This window comes from Formica exsecta, unplaced genomic scaffold, assembly GCF_003651465.1.
Source record: "Formica exsecta isolate Colony F162 unplaced genomic scaffold, ASM365146v1 scaffold613, whole genome shotgun sequence".
Lineage (NCBI taxonomy): Eukaryota > Metazoa > Arthropoda > Insecta > Hymenoptera > Formicidae > Formica > Formica exsecta.
In genome coordinates this window covers 21582-38615 of record NW_021853374.1, presented here as the reverse complement: position 1 = coordinate 38615, position 17034 = coordinate 21582, and the positions used below count along the sequence as shown (strand labels likewise).

General features: G+C 31.0%; 1 protein-coding gene across 2 annotated transcripts in view; it reads left to right on the top strand.

The window, feature by feature from the left end:
* Nucleotides 1-17034, top strand: part of LOC115242577 (synapse-associated protein of 47 kDa-like) — a 112938-nt gene that overhangs the window by 87642 nt on the left and 8262 nt on the right. The window lies entirely within an intron of this gene.

The window sequence follows — 17034 nt, the reverse complement described above, 5'->3', positions numbered from 1 at the left end:
ATATTTATTTATTTATTTAGTTATATACAGGGTGTCCCATTTTAAATGACGGCCTCAAATATCTCTTGAACAATATATTTTAGAGAAAAATGTTTCAGACAAAAGTTGTAGGGTTTAAAAAGGGCCAATGGACGATCTCAATTGATTTTGAATCGGAGGTCCGTGTTGGGCACAATAGGCCCCAAGTCAATTTTTTTAAATGAAACCTCCTATTTTTCATTGCATATTCTTATAGCTTATCTCGAAAGCTTTTCAAAACACTATAATAAAGTATTTTTTCATTAAGTACTTTTTGAGTTATTTTATATCTTAATCTGACATATTTTGATATAAAAAATAAAATATCTCGTAAAATATTTAGTTTTCGATGATTTTACCGTAATACTTTTATGTACAAAATAATGAGACAAATTAATTGGTATAAAAAATACAAATAATTGTTAAAATGTTAAAAAACATACATTGTAAATAAGTAAGTACACACTTTTTCTCTTAAAAATAATTGTTTTCTTTGTACCCTATGTGTTATATATCTTTTTCATAAATATTTTCTCCAAGTCGCGTTTTAGTTGAGAAGAGAATAATATTTTAATCTACCGCGCTGTTTACGGGTACGCGAACATTCGTCTGACCTACTTTATACTTATACTACTTGTCAGACCGTAGTCGCATTTAATCGTTTACTCTTGGGAAGAGCAATTCCTTCGCTGCCAAGGGTACATTCGTCTCAACTTGTAGATAATCTTTTCTCGTATTATAGCGACGTGAAAATACAGAGAATTTGAACTAGTGTCTCGCACTATGAAGTTCTATTGTCCGAGTGACATTTATCACGAAGTTACTATCTCACTGGACATCATACATCTCGTGATGCTCTCAAAGAAATCTATGACTTGAATTGTGCGAAAAGAGAAGAAGATTGTGTCTCTTTAAAGCGACTTAACAATTTATGCGAAATTGTACTTATGTAATTTTTAAAATAAGTAGGATTGCACAAGACTCAAGACAAGACAATATTTATAAAATATTGTATTGGTATTGAAAATTTTCGGAAACTTAAATCTTGATCTCGAGTGAATTTTGTAGCAAAGATCTCGTCTTGTATTGTCTTGTCTCGATTTTATTAACAATTTTTATCTAATATTGAACAATTGTTTAAAATAATATTTAACATATAATCTTTATAATATATAATAATTTAAGATTATTATTCAACAAAAATTAAATAGGCAATAAAGGACCAGTGCAGTAAATAAGACGCGCACAGATAAGATTATTAATTACATGAATTAGATATAATCTACATAAAGCGCAAAAACGTACGTTTTGATCCCTTTTAGAACCATTTTCAGCGCGTGCAAAAAAATCGGTTAATAATTAATCGAAGAGTAGAACATGTATCGAGCAATCAGAAAGTTAAGAATATATGAATAGTCAGTATTACTAAAATTTGCTTCGAAATCCATAGAATGATCACATGCAGCTCTGCTCTCTCAATGCATAACCCCGAAATAAAACCTAACATTTTTTTTATAATTATAATTATTTATGTCATTCGTTTACTTCCCAAAACACTACACACACGTATTAAATAACTAATTAAAAATCTTGTCCTGATTTTGTCTCGAATTTTGAAACAAGACAAGATAATTTCAAGTCTTGATGTCTCGTGCAAGTGACATCCATATCCCTCACACATCTTTTTTTTCCTTTCTTTTTCTCTCCCGTCTGTTAACTCGGTCTACTGAGCACAGGTGTTTGTAATCGAATGCCGCGAAACCCGAAATCGAATTGGAAGGTCGGAAGACGCGTGGCGGAAGAAGGGTCGAACCTTATATCGTCGGTTCCGTTTCGCGAAAAACGAACTTTATCTCTTCCTCCGAGAAGTCAGCAAGACAGCATCATTAGTTTTATTTTCGAGTTTTATGGCAAATGCGAGCTGAAGCTGCGTAAATTATCCAGCATACCATTTTACAGCTCGAAGAATTGCGCTCAATCGTAAAAAAAAAAAAGAAGAAATTTACGATGTTTTATTCGCACGCAGGTGGATTATCTGGCCATCGTTAAATTTTAAGGGCGCCAGAAAGCATTTACGACGTCCGTAAACATTATGAGCGATAGTAATCCTTTCCTATTTCCGATTTCCAGCATCAGAGGCGTGAAAATTGTTTTCAAGCTCATTTAAAAGTGTGGAAGAAATGTTTTTTACATTCCTTCCTCAAATAAGCAACATATCTGAAGCTCATATAGGGCGAAAAGAACTTTGCGGTTTGAAGCTCGTACGTGACCGAGTCGACTAAATGTCACAATGTGATTGTCCAACTTTTGTTACGCTCGCGCTCTCGTGCGAATAATGTCGTTTCACGTGGATGCCACTCGACTGGACCCGTTGCAAATATAGTCCCGTTCCCGATAGCATCCGCATTCGGATTTATTTTACCGTCAGTTTCGCACACGGAAAGATAACGCAACCGAGGAAAAAGGGAAAACGAGAAAATAGAAAAAGTTCGATGCGAGGGAAAAAGTTCTAGTCTGGAAAAGATCCATTTCAAATTCTTTTGTTAGCAATTTTTGTCTAATACTGAATGTGATTGTTTAAAATAATATTTAACAATATATAATTTTTATAATACATAATAATTTAAGATTATTTATGTCATTTATGTCATTCGTTTACTTCCCATAAGACTATATAATGTTTTTAATGAGCTAAATGACTGTGGAAAATGTTATATTGTTTATTTTGTTTACTGTATTAATTATTCCTCAATTTTTGTTAATATAAATATTTTCATTTATTAAATAAAATTTTTTATATTTGTATAATATGATTTTTTTCTCATTTAATTTACATATACACAATTATTACGTATTTTGGCTTTGTTTAAAAACCAATAATTTTGACAATGTTAGTCTTGGTATTGTCTTGATAATTAATTAAAAATCTTATCTTGATCTTGTCCCGAATTTTAAGACAAGACAAGATAACATTAAGACTAGTCTTGATATCTCGTGCAACCCTATAAAAATGAGAAACACAGAAGATACAAATTTCTTGATAAAACCATATTAGATATTACGAAAGCTTTAAACTACAATATAAAAGCTCCGTCTTAAAGCGATATCATAAAAGTTGTCTATTATACGATGCTTTTTTTCTATTAAATGAAACAAGACGAATATTTTATGGCCAAGAGTTACGGCATCTCGTTATAAAATGGAGGGCAAACACATTGTCGGTTAGACAAGCGGCCAACTCGCGCGATACTTTTTTAACTGTTCCATAATTTTCCGCCTCATATAATTCCTGTATCTAGCATCCTCCTAGTAGTAGACCAGGATATCTACTCCCTGGAAAAACCTAGAAAAACTAGAATTCTCAGGGATTTTGTATTTACCTTGAAAAATTAGGGAATTCTCATGGAATTCGAACTCAGGGAATTTTTTCAAAAATTCTCTTTTTGATCATTTCGTTCTTATATTGTAAGCATCGACAATCTGATTGACCAATGATTGTGAATTATATGTTTCAAATATATTATATATATATATATTTCTCTCTCTCTCTCTCTCCTTGATTATATGTTCATTGTCATAGCAAAAAATACTGAGTACACATTTTTTATTGTAATTCTTGCAATTAATGATAGAAAATGAAAATATAGCAAGTAAAAAATGCTTATCTTATAAAAGTCATTCAGTTCTTTTCAGTACATTCTTAAATTTAATATTTAAAATTTAATTGGTTTATTTTTCCTTTGTATGAGTGAAAAGCATTAGAAAAGGCACACAAAAAAAGACTTATTTGAAAAAGTTCCATCTAAAAATTCTCTAGTTTTACCTGGAATTTTGAACATATTACCTGAAAAATGAAGGAATTCTCAGGGAATTTTTTTACAAGGACACTTTGTAGACTTTCATCCAATAATGGTGACATTGGCGCGCTTGTAATCGACAATACCACTATGTTGCGACGGACTATCTTTAGCCACAGGGGATGGTTGTAGTTGAACTATGGACTCGGCTGAATTAATGATCGCCAAGTTTTCCGCGAAGTGAAATTTTCGCAGAGGAAGTGGAAGTTGGCGACTCTATACTCTTGCTTCTCGGTAAATGAACGAACTACGTTCCAAGTTTCGCACGCGCGAGACAACTTTTGCCTTTTTGCCGTTGCGGGAACATCCGTGAGAGATGTTACATCGTTAAACATCACCGCCGCCGCCGTTTGTTTAACGAGTTTCCACGTATTTTCCGCGAGTTGATTCAGACGAGAACTAAACATTTTGTACGCCGGTGGCGAACGGATACGAATAGCGGTTGAATTCTCCGGATCGATTAATCTGGAGTTTCTACCACGAATGGACACAATCTCTGCTCTCCGATCAACACCGTGGATTTCGCAGACTTCGAAGCGAAACTTGGTTAGCGCCATCTTGTATTGAAATCAGCGTTACTTGATCAAAACTTGTCGGTGAATTACGTTAATGCAAAATATATAGAATGTCTACTCCCTGGAAAAGCATGGAAAACGAATTCTCAGAGAATTTTTTTGTACTTGGAGAAATGAGGGAATTCTCATGGAATTTTATTGAGATTCAGGGAATTTTCAAAAAAAAATTTTTTTTTTTTTTTTTTTTATAATTTTGCTCTTATACTGTAAGCAGTTTGCAATCCGCCAATAAACCAAGTTGAAAATTATGTGTTTTAAATATATTATAAATATATTTCTATCTCTGTTTATATATTCAATGTCTTAACAAAATAATGAATATACACATTCTTTATTTTATTTTTTAGTGATAAAAAAAGAAAATGTTATGCAAGTTAAAAATTTTTATCTTAGAAAGCTCTTCAGCTTTTTTCCAGTACATTTATAAATTTAGCACTTGAAACTTGAGTGGCTTTGTCTTTTTTTTTGTATGAGTAAAAATCATTAGAAAACGCGTACAATAACAAAACTTATTTTAGGAAACCGCATAAAAAAAGATCTTAAAATATTCTCTTTACTTGGAATTTTGAACAAAAATACCTGGAAGATCAGGGAATATTCAAGGAATTTTTTCACAATATTTGAATAAACACTCCGAATATATACATACTAATAAGATTGTACGAAAAATGGGAAATGTAAGATGTCCCAAAATCTCCTGATATCTTTTAAACTATCAGATTATCTGGCCGAAGAAAGTCTTTATTTTTTGCAAGCTTTTATTTTTTTCCATTGCAAATTAAGCCTCAAGTTAAAATTCTATTAAAGTAATCTATCTGAAATTAATTGAAGAGTGTATTAATTAAAGAATGTTCTTTTGTTCATCTTTCATTTCCACAAAATATAAATCTTGAAAGCCCTTTTTCAATTGCCTGTATAATACTTTGAAAATTATTAATGCCTTGGATATCCTCGTTGAAAAAAAAAAATTACTTCTAAATTGCCTAAAGAATCTGTTATCAAGGAAATTTTGCGACACTCTAAGTATGATTTAACACGAAAATTGATGGCCGATTTTAATTTCGCTTCCTGTCAAGAAAATCGCTTTATAAATCTCATTTTTTATAGCGAAATTATTTAAATGATCATTTCTTGCTATTTTACTAATAAATTCCTTGATAAATTTTTAGTATAATTTTTTTTATTTCAAGATTTTTAATACGACTGTATAACGAATATTTTTTAAATCTCTCTTGAGCCTCTTAAGAGGCTTCTTATAATTAGTTCTATTATTTGATATGTGTGTTTTCAAATATTGAAATGGACGATTCTTTTTTATGTTGTATATGAACTATATAAGCGTTTCATCTTCGAACAATTTATTATTAAAGCTGTGCCTCGAGCGATTTATTCTGTCGATATAATATCACCGAGTCAAAGAGAGCGAAACGTTTATTGCTCGTTTTTGTGAGGCATCGAATTCGCTCTCTCTGCGAATATATTTTCATTCTCTTTCTTTCGGTTAATAATACATAAATAAATAAATTCACGAATTAGATGCGACATATTGTCACATCGTACATATCATAAATGCGCGTAATTTCCATTGTCACAACCGTATATTCATTGGGTAATTTTCCCCGTTTCTCTTGGAGGACAATTGAGATTAAACCGTAATTTAATTAATATTATTTAATGAAAATACGATACATCATACGATCGTGCTTCAATAATATCATCAAGCAGGTACTACATCACCGTGCAATTATATACAGAGCCGGCTGGGATATCTCGTTCGAGCACGAGATCATTATTATTATTGGCATTGCAAAATTATCCAAAGGCGAGGATTCTTTTGTAAATTACACGGGTCGGAGAAAAAAAGAGGAAGAGAACGCGTGCAAGGAAGGTCGGGAAGGAGAATGGCATTTGCAAGGATCATTTCTTGCTATTTTACTAATAAATTCCTTGATAAATTTTTAGTATAATTTTTTTTATTTCAAGATTTTTAATACGACTGTATAACGAATATTTTTTAAATCTCTCTTGAGCCTCTTAAGAGGCTTCTTATAATTAGTTCTATTATTTGATATGTGTGTTTTCAAATATTGAAATGGACGATTCTTTTTTATGTTGTATATGAACTATATAAGCGTTTCATCTTCGAACAATTTATTATTAAAGCTGTGCCTCGAGCGATTTATTCTGTCGATATAATATCACCGAGTCAAAGAGAGCGAAACGTTTATTGCTCGTTTTTGTGAGGCATCGAATTCGCTCTCTCTGCGAATATATTTTCATTCTCTTTCTTTCGGTTAATAATACATAAATAAATAAATTCACGAATTAGATGCGACATATTGTCACATCGTACATATCATAAATGCGCGTAATTTCCATTGTCACAACCGTATATTCATTGGGTAATTTTCCCCGTTTCTCTTGGAGGACAATTGAGATTAAACCGTAATTTAATTAATATTATTTAATGAAAATATGATACATCATACGATCGTGCTTCAATAATATCATCAAGCAGGTACTACATCACCGTGCAATTATATACAGAGCCGGCTGGGATATCTCGTTCGAGCACGAGATCATTATTATTATTGGCATTGCAAAATTATCCAAAGGCGAGGATTCTTTTGTAAATTACACGGGTCGGAGAAAAAAAGAGGAAGAAAAAAAGAGGAAGAGAACGCGTGCAAGGAAGATCGGGAAGGAGAATGGCATTTGCAAGAGATCGGCGACCGACAGGAAATCGCAAATGGAACATCTCCTCGACGGGATGTCATATCAGGGACGAGGGAGGGACACCGCCGTTTCTTTGGCGACGATCAATAGGCCTCTTCTTCCCTACGTGCGAATAGTTTAGTCTCGATCGTTCACCTCCTCTCGCATGATTATTTAATTTTTCGTCACCGAAATATCCCAAAGCTTTTCACGTTCCCCTTGACGTAGCAACCGGTCGAACAAAGCTCGTGACGTAAGCTTTGTTCTAACTTTTGAAACTTGCTTGTTGCTCGTAATGGACTTTTGCGATATAGTAAAAAAGTGTTTGTTTTGTGAGAGTTATACATATAATAATAATATATACCAAAAATAAAATTGTTTTCAATCAAATAAATACACTTTGTTAATTTTTATCTTTTTACTTAAAAAAATATAAACTTATATATAAATTTTGTTTCCAAAAAGTTTTGTTATATTAAGTAAATTATTACTAAAGATAAAAAATTTTTATTTATTTGCAAATAAAAATGCAAATGCTTTGTTTTTATTATATGGGAAAGTAGGGTAAAACCGGGTTTTTTTTTGGATTTGTCTTCCTACAAAAATCGAAGGGCAAAAAAAATTCTCCTGACCATTAGTAATCTTTAGTGAACCTTGAACTATGAGAAAATAAGATTAGTTGCTGCAAAAAAATATTTAGTTACCAAGGATAATAGGATTTTTTGAAGAAGTCAAAATACCCGGTTTTGTCCCACTGGTAGGGTAAAATCAGGTACCCATTTGAAAGCATATAAAATACCGTGTAATTACGAAATCTTGATTTATTTTAATCAAAAAATACAATACAGAAATATATTCTATAAACAAAAATTACAAATAAAGATATTCTCTTGCTCTACATTGCTGCGGGATTTTCTTATTTAATTTTTTATCTTTAGGGGTCTCAAAAAGCTTTCTTTTTTTTGGTGATTTCTTTTTCTGAGTGGCAGTCTCTATTTTAAACTGCTTTTTGTAGGCAGAGAAAATCAGAATGGCAGTTTTTTCTCTTTTTATTATATGAGGTGTATACGTACCCGGTTTTGCCCCAATACAAGGAAAGTAATAAACACGACGGTTGTATATTCCGGCATACAAAGTGACGATCAAAACTAGTGCGACGTACTCTCTAATATGTACAGAATGCAATGCTGCATTTACCGAAACATATGCTCTGTGTAGAAAAAATACACGATGATTGCTCCGATATTGATCTTTTTTGGCCCGAGAACTTTGGATTTCTCTCAAAAAAGAAATAACACGAGTTGGCCAAAGATTGTAGGACTTATCACGAAGAAATAGAGATACTCGGTTTGACCCGCCTACCCGGTTTTACCCTACATTCCCCTATTTTATTAATTCAAATATATTTGCTGCTTGATTGAAATAACTTTGCAAATATTTAAATAAATAATTTTCTTAAATAAAAAAAAATTGGGGATTTAGTACATTTTTTTCAGTGTATAATATAATAATAACATATCTCGCGCGCTAACAAAATAATAATTATATAGCGGATGAAGAGAATAAAAAAATGTATAATTTGTTTTTTAGATTTGTGCTGTAAAACGGTTGTTTTTCTTTTTCTTTTTGTTATGTTTGGAATATTTTTCTCTCTCTTTTTTTTATTAGCTTGAGAAAATTGAACGTTCGAGTTATTTTATATCTTAATCTGACATATTTTGATATAAAAAATAAAATATCTCGTAAAATATTTAGTTTTCGATGATTTTACCGTAATACTTTTATGTACAAAATAATGAGACAAATTAATTGGTATAAAAAATACAAATAATTGTTAAAATGTTAAAAAACATACATTGTAAATAAGTAAGTACACACTTTTTCTCTTAAAAATAATTGTTTTCTTTGTACCGATTGATTTGTCTCATTATTCTGTACATAAAAGTATTACAGTAAGATTATTGAAAACTAGATATTTTACGAGATATTTTATTTTTTATATCAAAATATGTCAGATTAAGAGATGAAATAACTCGAAAAATGTTTAATGAAAAAATATTTTATTATAGTGTTTTGAAAAGCTCTCGAGATAAGCTACAAGAATATGCAATGAAAAATAGAGGGTTTCATTTAAAAAAATAGACTTGGGCCCTACTGGGCTCAACACGGATCTCTGATCCAAAATCTAATAAGATCGTCTATTGGCTCTATTTGAACTCTACAACTTTTGTCTAAAACATTTTTCTCTAAAATGCATTGTTCAAGAGATGTTTGAGGTCGTCATTTAAAATGGGACACTCTGTATATATATTCTTAACAAAATATTAAATATGCAATACATATTATTTATTGCATTTTTAGTGATAAAAAAATAAAAAATATATTATACAAGTAAAAAATGTTTATCTCACGAAAGCTGTTAGTTTTTTTTTAATACATTTGTAAATCTTTCATTTGAAACTTAAGTGGCTCTGTGTTTTTCTTTAATTAAAAGAATTAGAAAAACCTATTTTAAAAAGTTGCACGAAAGAATCTTTAAAATATTCTCTTTATCTGGAATTTTAAACAAAAATATCTGGAAGATCAGGGAATTTTTTAAAAGATTTATATAATGACTGTTTATATAATGACGCATCATTTGACGAATTTAGAGTTACATAGGAATATTCAAATAATGTAGAAATATGTTGCATAAATGAGTATTGATATTAAATGCTGACATCAAATTTTTTTAAAAATGATACATTGGGTATTAATGTTAAATGCTGACACCAAATTGTTGTTAATTAATAAATTGAGGTAAAAGAATATATTAAAATAGATGAATAATTATACCATTATACATATATAACAGTCTTCTTTATATTTTAATTTTCCACAACGAAATCAAAGATCTCTGCAAATTTTTTACATCGCAGGTGCTGTATAAAGCGCATTTAATTTGCAAATTTAATACTTGAAACTTAAGTGGCTCCGGATTTTTTCCTTCATACGAATGAAGAGCATTACACAACGCACACAATAAAAAAATTTATTTCAGAAAGTTGCATTCAAAAAATCTCAAAAAAAATTCTCTTTACTTGGAATTTTTAACAAAAAAATTTCAGGGAATTTTCAGACAATTTTTTTACAAGCTTTAAATAGACACCCTGTATACGATTCTTTCGTGGAGTCTTTTATTAATCTAAGTCATTCTATAAATTTTTAATCTGAAACATTAAGAAACTTTTGTCATTTCCATGTTGACGCGATTACTTCGCTGGATATCGCGTACATCATTACACTGAAAATAAAATTCTTTTTAATCAAATAAATACATTTTGTTAATTTTGATTTTTTTTTTACTTAAATAAATAAGAATATATACTTTGTTTTCAAAAATGTTTTGTGTATACTTTAATTGTGGAAAAGGATTTTTTGATATCTATAATCAAAAAAAAGATTTTGCAAAATAAAGTTTTTATCGGTAAAACAGACCCTTTGGGATCCCCTTAATAACTATAGTAACTACTCGTAAGGACATTTCGACACTTTCTGTGATAGTCGCTTCAAATTATCGGCAATGTCGTCGATTTCCTATAAAACGATTTATTGCAGTTCTACTTTAAAGCGCTCGACTTCGTTTATCGTAAACCGAATTTGCGTCTGAAGTTGAATAATCTAATATTGTTAAAATTCGTCGAGATCGTAAAATACTCGAAAGTTTTATAAAATGTGACGTAAATCCAAATAGCGTCTTTATTTTTCTAAACAAGAAGATGAATTATTATTCCTGTGTCTTTCTTCTTTATCCGATTGTTTGCGGTCAACAGTCTTTCAAGAGCACACTTCGCAATAGCATCCCGCCATTTGTTTTTATTTGAATAGAAACGAATAGCAACAACGAAAATGTTGAGAAAAGCTGCGGGAACTTTTCTTCTATCGATCATATTTATCGAGCTTTCGAGAGAGTTCGAAACTATTGACTTTACAACGTTAAATCTCTTTCGGGTGGTCTTTGACAAATGTTTCCTGAAACAACAACAAAATCGCAATTTATAGATTCGCTTTCCGTGACTGGTATCTTGCTGGTAAACTTTCTGCGGCGTTTAAACTCCCTTCATATTCGAGAAATATTAGCAAGCACCATTTTTCTCCTCGGGCAAGAATGTTTTCCGAAGGGAAAATCAATATCGATGGCGTAAAGAGATTTTTGCAATAGGCCATAAGTCGAGAAATTGCCATACTTCGTCGACTTTCGTTCGAAAGCGAGTCAATCGAGAACCAACGCAAGCAATCGAAGAGGCGATAGAAAAAAATTAAAATCAAATATATCTGTTGCTTGATTGATATGTGTAACTAATTTTCTTGCAAATGTTTAAATAAATAATTTTTTCAAATAAAAAAAAATTTTTTTGGAATTAGTACATTTTTTTTCAATATAGCGATGAAAGGAACTTTAGCGGCTTCGATTTTCTTTCAATACGCGAATCGTGCCGTTCCGTTATTTATGAAGCTTCCATCTCCCGCCTAGTTGCTCTATTTCGTCTTCGTCATCCGCGTTCAATTTCGCAGTTCTTTTCGCGAGGAAAGTCGCGCCGAATTGGGTTAAACTCGAAGTAACTCACGATGAGATTGGTCATCAAATTGCGCGTAAAGACGTGTACTAATGACATCTCGCTGAACTGACAGGCGCAAGGAAACTTCCGCCAACTTGCCGAGGAGAGGCCGCGAGAAGAAAGTTGAACACTCACGATTTTAAATCGAGATGCGAGTGAGGTATAGGTCGTGAGTATAGGTCGATGCGACGGCTTTATGTATCAAAGATCGCGGGATCGAAAAGTCTCTTGATATCTTTTCGTTTTCGAAGTTGCTCGCTTGAAGAGTTCGATGAAACATGTCTAGTTAAAATAAATTCCTCGGTTCTCAATCTATTAAAATTATTTATTTAAATAATTTTAATAGATTTATTAAAATTATTTTATTAGATACGAATATTTGGATAACATTTGCTTTACGTAACACCACGCATCTATTAATTATAATTAAATTAATAATTATATGTTCTAATATATTTAATATATATTTCAGAATTTTATTTAAACTATCTATATTTAATTTTTCTTGATTACATACTTCAGTTTTAAATCTTTCAATATTCTTCTTTAATGCAATTAATATTTATAGAATACATTAGAAATGTGTCTATATGCGTGTGTTCCTGAAAATGCATATACTGTAAAAAAATTTCTAGAAATTTCAGACAATCTGCCTCAATCATCAAAGTCATTTTACTGAAAGTTCAGAGGAGTGTGTCTGAAAATTCAGACAGCATTCTGTCTGAAAATTCAGATAGTGTGTTTGAAAAAAAACTGCAGACATTTTGTCTAAAGTTTCAGTCAATTTCTTTTTTCAGTAATAAAAAAGTAGAGTAAACCTTGTAAAACCGCAATAAATTAGCAAAATCCAATTTCCACATTCAATCTTCGCGTTCTTAGTTACGTAAAAAAGGAGGAAAAAAAAAAAAAAAAATTTTTAAAAAAAAAAAAAAAAAAAAAAAAAATACATGCTTTTATTTTCGACGCTCTCGAGAATGTTATTCCGATCTTCCTCCGCTTTTAATTTACCACGAATATTTTCCGTTAATAATAATGACATTTATAGCGACTACTTTACACTATTTACGAAGCATATTGCTTTCTTCTAAAATAGCTCTTGAACAATAATATATTATAAAAATACAATTACTATCATACTCGATTTCAAATATGCCATAATTATTCATTTGATACACTCGTAACATAAGTGGTTCGCGACATCGATCCGGATCGAGTTTGCAAAACGTATTTTATTATATTTTACGTATTATATTTTCCACTTTAAACGATGATAAAGATATCATGTTTATTTTATGTTTATATTATAAACCATATTTGTATCACCTTCTTGTACAATAAATTAAAATTAATGCAATTAATATTTATAGAATACATTAGAAATGTGTCTATATGCGTGTGTTCCTGAAAATGCATATACTGTAAAAAAATTTCTAGAAATTTCAGACAATCTGCCTCAATCATCAAAGTCATTTTACTGAAAGTTCAGAGGAGTGTGTCTGAAAATTCAGACAGCATTCTGTCTGAAAATTCAGATAGTGTGTTTGAAAAAAAACTGCAGACATTTTGTCTAAAGTTTCAGTCAATTTCTTTTTACAGTAATAAAAAAGTAGTAAACCTTGTAAAACCGCAATAAATTAGCAAAATCCAATTTCCACATTCAATCTTCGCGTTATATTTTGCACATTGTAAAATTAACTCTGGGTATCGGATCTCAATCTTCTTTGTCGATCTTATCACTTTGCTAGGCGTGCTGAGTCATGCGGCAACCTACATTTTTTCCCTCGTATACGAGTATATGGTCAAATCGTAAAGAATACCAAAGGGAAGTCGTTTATTCTCGCAAACTCTCTCGGGTTTACAATAAATTAAAAAAAAATTATTTTGACATGTAAATGACAGATTCGCATAATATGCCAACCTGATATTTTTTCCACAGAGAATTGGAGATGTAGCGAATAATTGAAATAGTTTTTAATAAAGATTATCTTTTATGTGATGTAAAAAATAAAAGTAATGAAGTTTCTTTTATCTATATATTTGGAAGGAAAAAAATAAATTAAAACATTTTTAACGCGAAATATCGCCGCTTGTGTAGTATTGAAATTTAGAGCGCGACAGAATATATGTTCATATATTTCTAATTAGTGTTTATTATAATCGAGATCCTTGAATAGACAAACGATATCCTTGGACTTGACGTTTTCATATACGTTGGATCGAAATTGCAATTAACGATAATCGCTTCTATCCGGCTCTTTTTGCATCTACCGGTGCCTGGTTCGCGATAATCCTTGTCATATGACGCGGAGTTTATACGGTACGAGAATTGTCAACAAGTTGATATCTCGCCTGGAGCTATTGAGCCTTGATTGTAAGTGCTTTCGACAAGTTGCATCGCGTCAATAATTTCTCGTCTCGAGCACTGATGATGATGATTCGCAGGATTAAGATGGAGAGTAAACATTTGAGGAATGATATCAATTTTCGCTCGTATAATCTCTATCTTAATCATATATAGCGTGATATTTTCATAAAAAAATATTTGTTATATTAATGTTATTCCGAACAATCTTGTTGTCGATTATAATAATGTTGAGAAAAATCTCTTTTTTAAGTGCATGATGACAAAAAGCAGGGGATACAGAAAATTATTTTTATTGTCTGCATTCAATCGCCTTCGATATTGTTTATTAAAATAAATGATAATAAATTTAATATCATTCATCAACAATTCTTCTGCGCGTGTAAAAAAGATGTTCCTTAATTATATCATTAAATTTTGCAATAGAAATAGACAGAATTAAATATATCAGAAACTAAAAGAAGAGACTCTCACGTATACGAACTGTCCTGATAAAAGTCATGTTTTCTTCGTCGAATCAAGTCGTTCCTTTCACGAGCAGCACATCGTTTCTTCCGCGACAGCTCCGGTAATCACGTGCGTTTATCAACCATTGACTCGGCAGTTCGATCGATATCTACAGACGTGCCTTGAGTACGTCCGGGACAAGGGACGTCTGAGATTAGAAGAGCGCCAATCGAGCGCATCGTTCTGCCGATACTGCAATGATCTAATCGGTAATGAATACTCGGGGAATTGATGGAGGGAGAATTGCGATTAAGGCTCTTCTTCCGTAACTGAAATATGCTCTCTTCCATCTCGAGTCTTGATAAATGGTATTCGATACTGTACGTAATCAATTTTTCAAACGACAACAATTTCTCACGACGCAAATTGCTTCATATGAGATGCAATAAATTAATAAATATTTATGCAAAATATGTGTATACCTGTAAGAAGTCAAATTTCGAATCTTACAATTAAATAAATTGCGATGCATATTAATAGCATGGATAAAAATTTTAAACTGCAGTGATTAGAAGAAAAATTAAATATAAATAGTTTAAATAGAATTTTGTAATACATATGTATTAAATATTATAATAGATATAATAAATATTAAAAATATTTAATATTCATTTTCTTTTTAACTTTTAAAAATTTATAATTTACTTATAGTTTCTGATATATTTAATTGTATTTATTTTTATTGCAGAGTTCATTAATATATATAATAAATTAGGGAGCACATTTTTTTACACGCGCAGAAAAATTATTGATCGATGATATTAATTTTTTTATAATATCATTATAATCCTTTAGAGTTCAAAGTACTTTTGTTTTACATCCTCTATGACTTAATCTCCTTGCATAGGATAGCTCTTCCTTAGCGCAGGTATTTGCCAATGCCAATCTCATGCGAATCACGTTTTCCCTGTAATACGTGACCGCGATACGAATTTTTTTACGCTAATATAATCTGTTTTCCGCTCGTTCGTCACGACCATATCGTGATTAAAATTATTTTAAGGCCGCCCCCCTCGCTTGGCGAATCCGGTAATGGATTTCCACGACGGTATCGAATGGAGGAAGAGACGATTCGAGTTTCGCAAACGCGAGGGTTTTTTTAGTATGACGCTGAAGACGATCAGTTATTTCTTCCGTCGTCGTAGATCGATCGAAAAGCGAGTGGAAATTTATGCCCAATTTGATTGAAAAGAGTTGAGATTAAAATGAGATATCATATGGCAAGATGATACAATTTCCGGACGATATAATTGTAATTTGATACATTGTATGTATACAGGGTGTCCCATTTTAAATGCCGCAGGCAAATATCTCGAAAAATATGGAAGATACGGAAAAATAAACATTTTGATTATGATGAAAATATGGACTTGATCTTGAGTGACCTTTTCAAGGCCAGGTCAATGTGATCGATGTTTTCTTTGGAATCTCCTCCCATTTTTTATTGCATATTCTTGTAGCTTATCTCGAGAGCTTTTCAAAACACTATAATAAAGTATTTTTTCATTAAGTATTTTTAGAGTTATTTTATATCTTAATCTGACATTCAAAACACTGTAATAAAGTATTTTTTCATTAAGTATTTTTAGAGTTATTTTATATCTTACAATTAATCTGACATATTTTGATATAAAAAATAAAATATCTCGTAAAATATTTAGTTTTCAATAATCTTACCGTAATACTTTTATGTACAGAATAATGAGACAAATTAGTGTAAAAAAAAACAAATAATTATTTTAAAAAATACGTTGTAAATAATTACATATTTTTTCTTAAAAACAATTGTTTTTTTATAAGAAAGTAAAAATAGCTGGAATATTCCAAGGGACATCGAGCAAAAAGAAGAAAGCAGATTTCAATTATGAGCTTCCTCGCCATAGGAAATTTACAGGGAATGAGTTATTACTAGAAATGGTAAAATTATATTGTGCATAATTAAGTCGCGATGAAAGAAAAAGGAAGTTTCTATTATAAAATTATCGGGGAATATTATATTAGGTGTAGTATTAAATTTTCCACGAGATAAATGATAATTAGAAATATTACATGCATTTATGCCGGTGTGAAGTTAGCACCTCATATTCAAAAAGTTTTATCAAGAGTTCTGTTTGCAGCCCAAGTAGTTCTACAGTTCCTGATAAGTTTTAGAAATAGTTCCGGCAAAACATCTAAAAAAATTGCATATTGAAAATATATGAGGTGCTAACTTTTTGCGAAAGATCGCCTGAGATAATCTAATTGGATGGACAGATTTTGCTCAGTTTTATCATCAATCAATAACTCTTTTGCGCGTGTAGAAAATGTTCCCTAATTTATTATTATTAAAATTTCCAAAAGAAATAGGCCCAATTAAATACATAAGAAACTAGAAATAAATTATAAATTTGAAAAATTAAAAA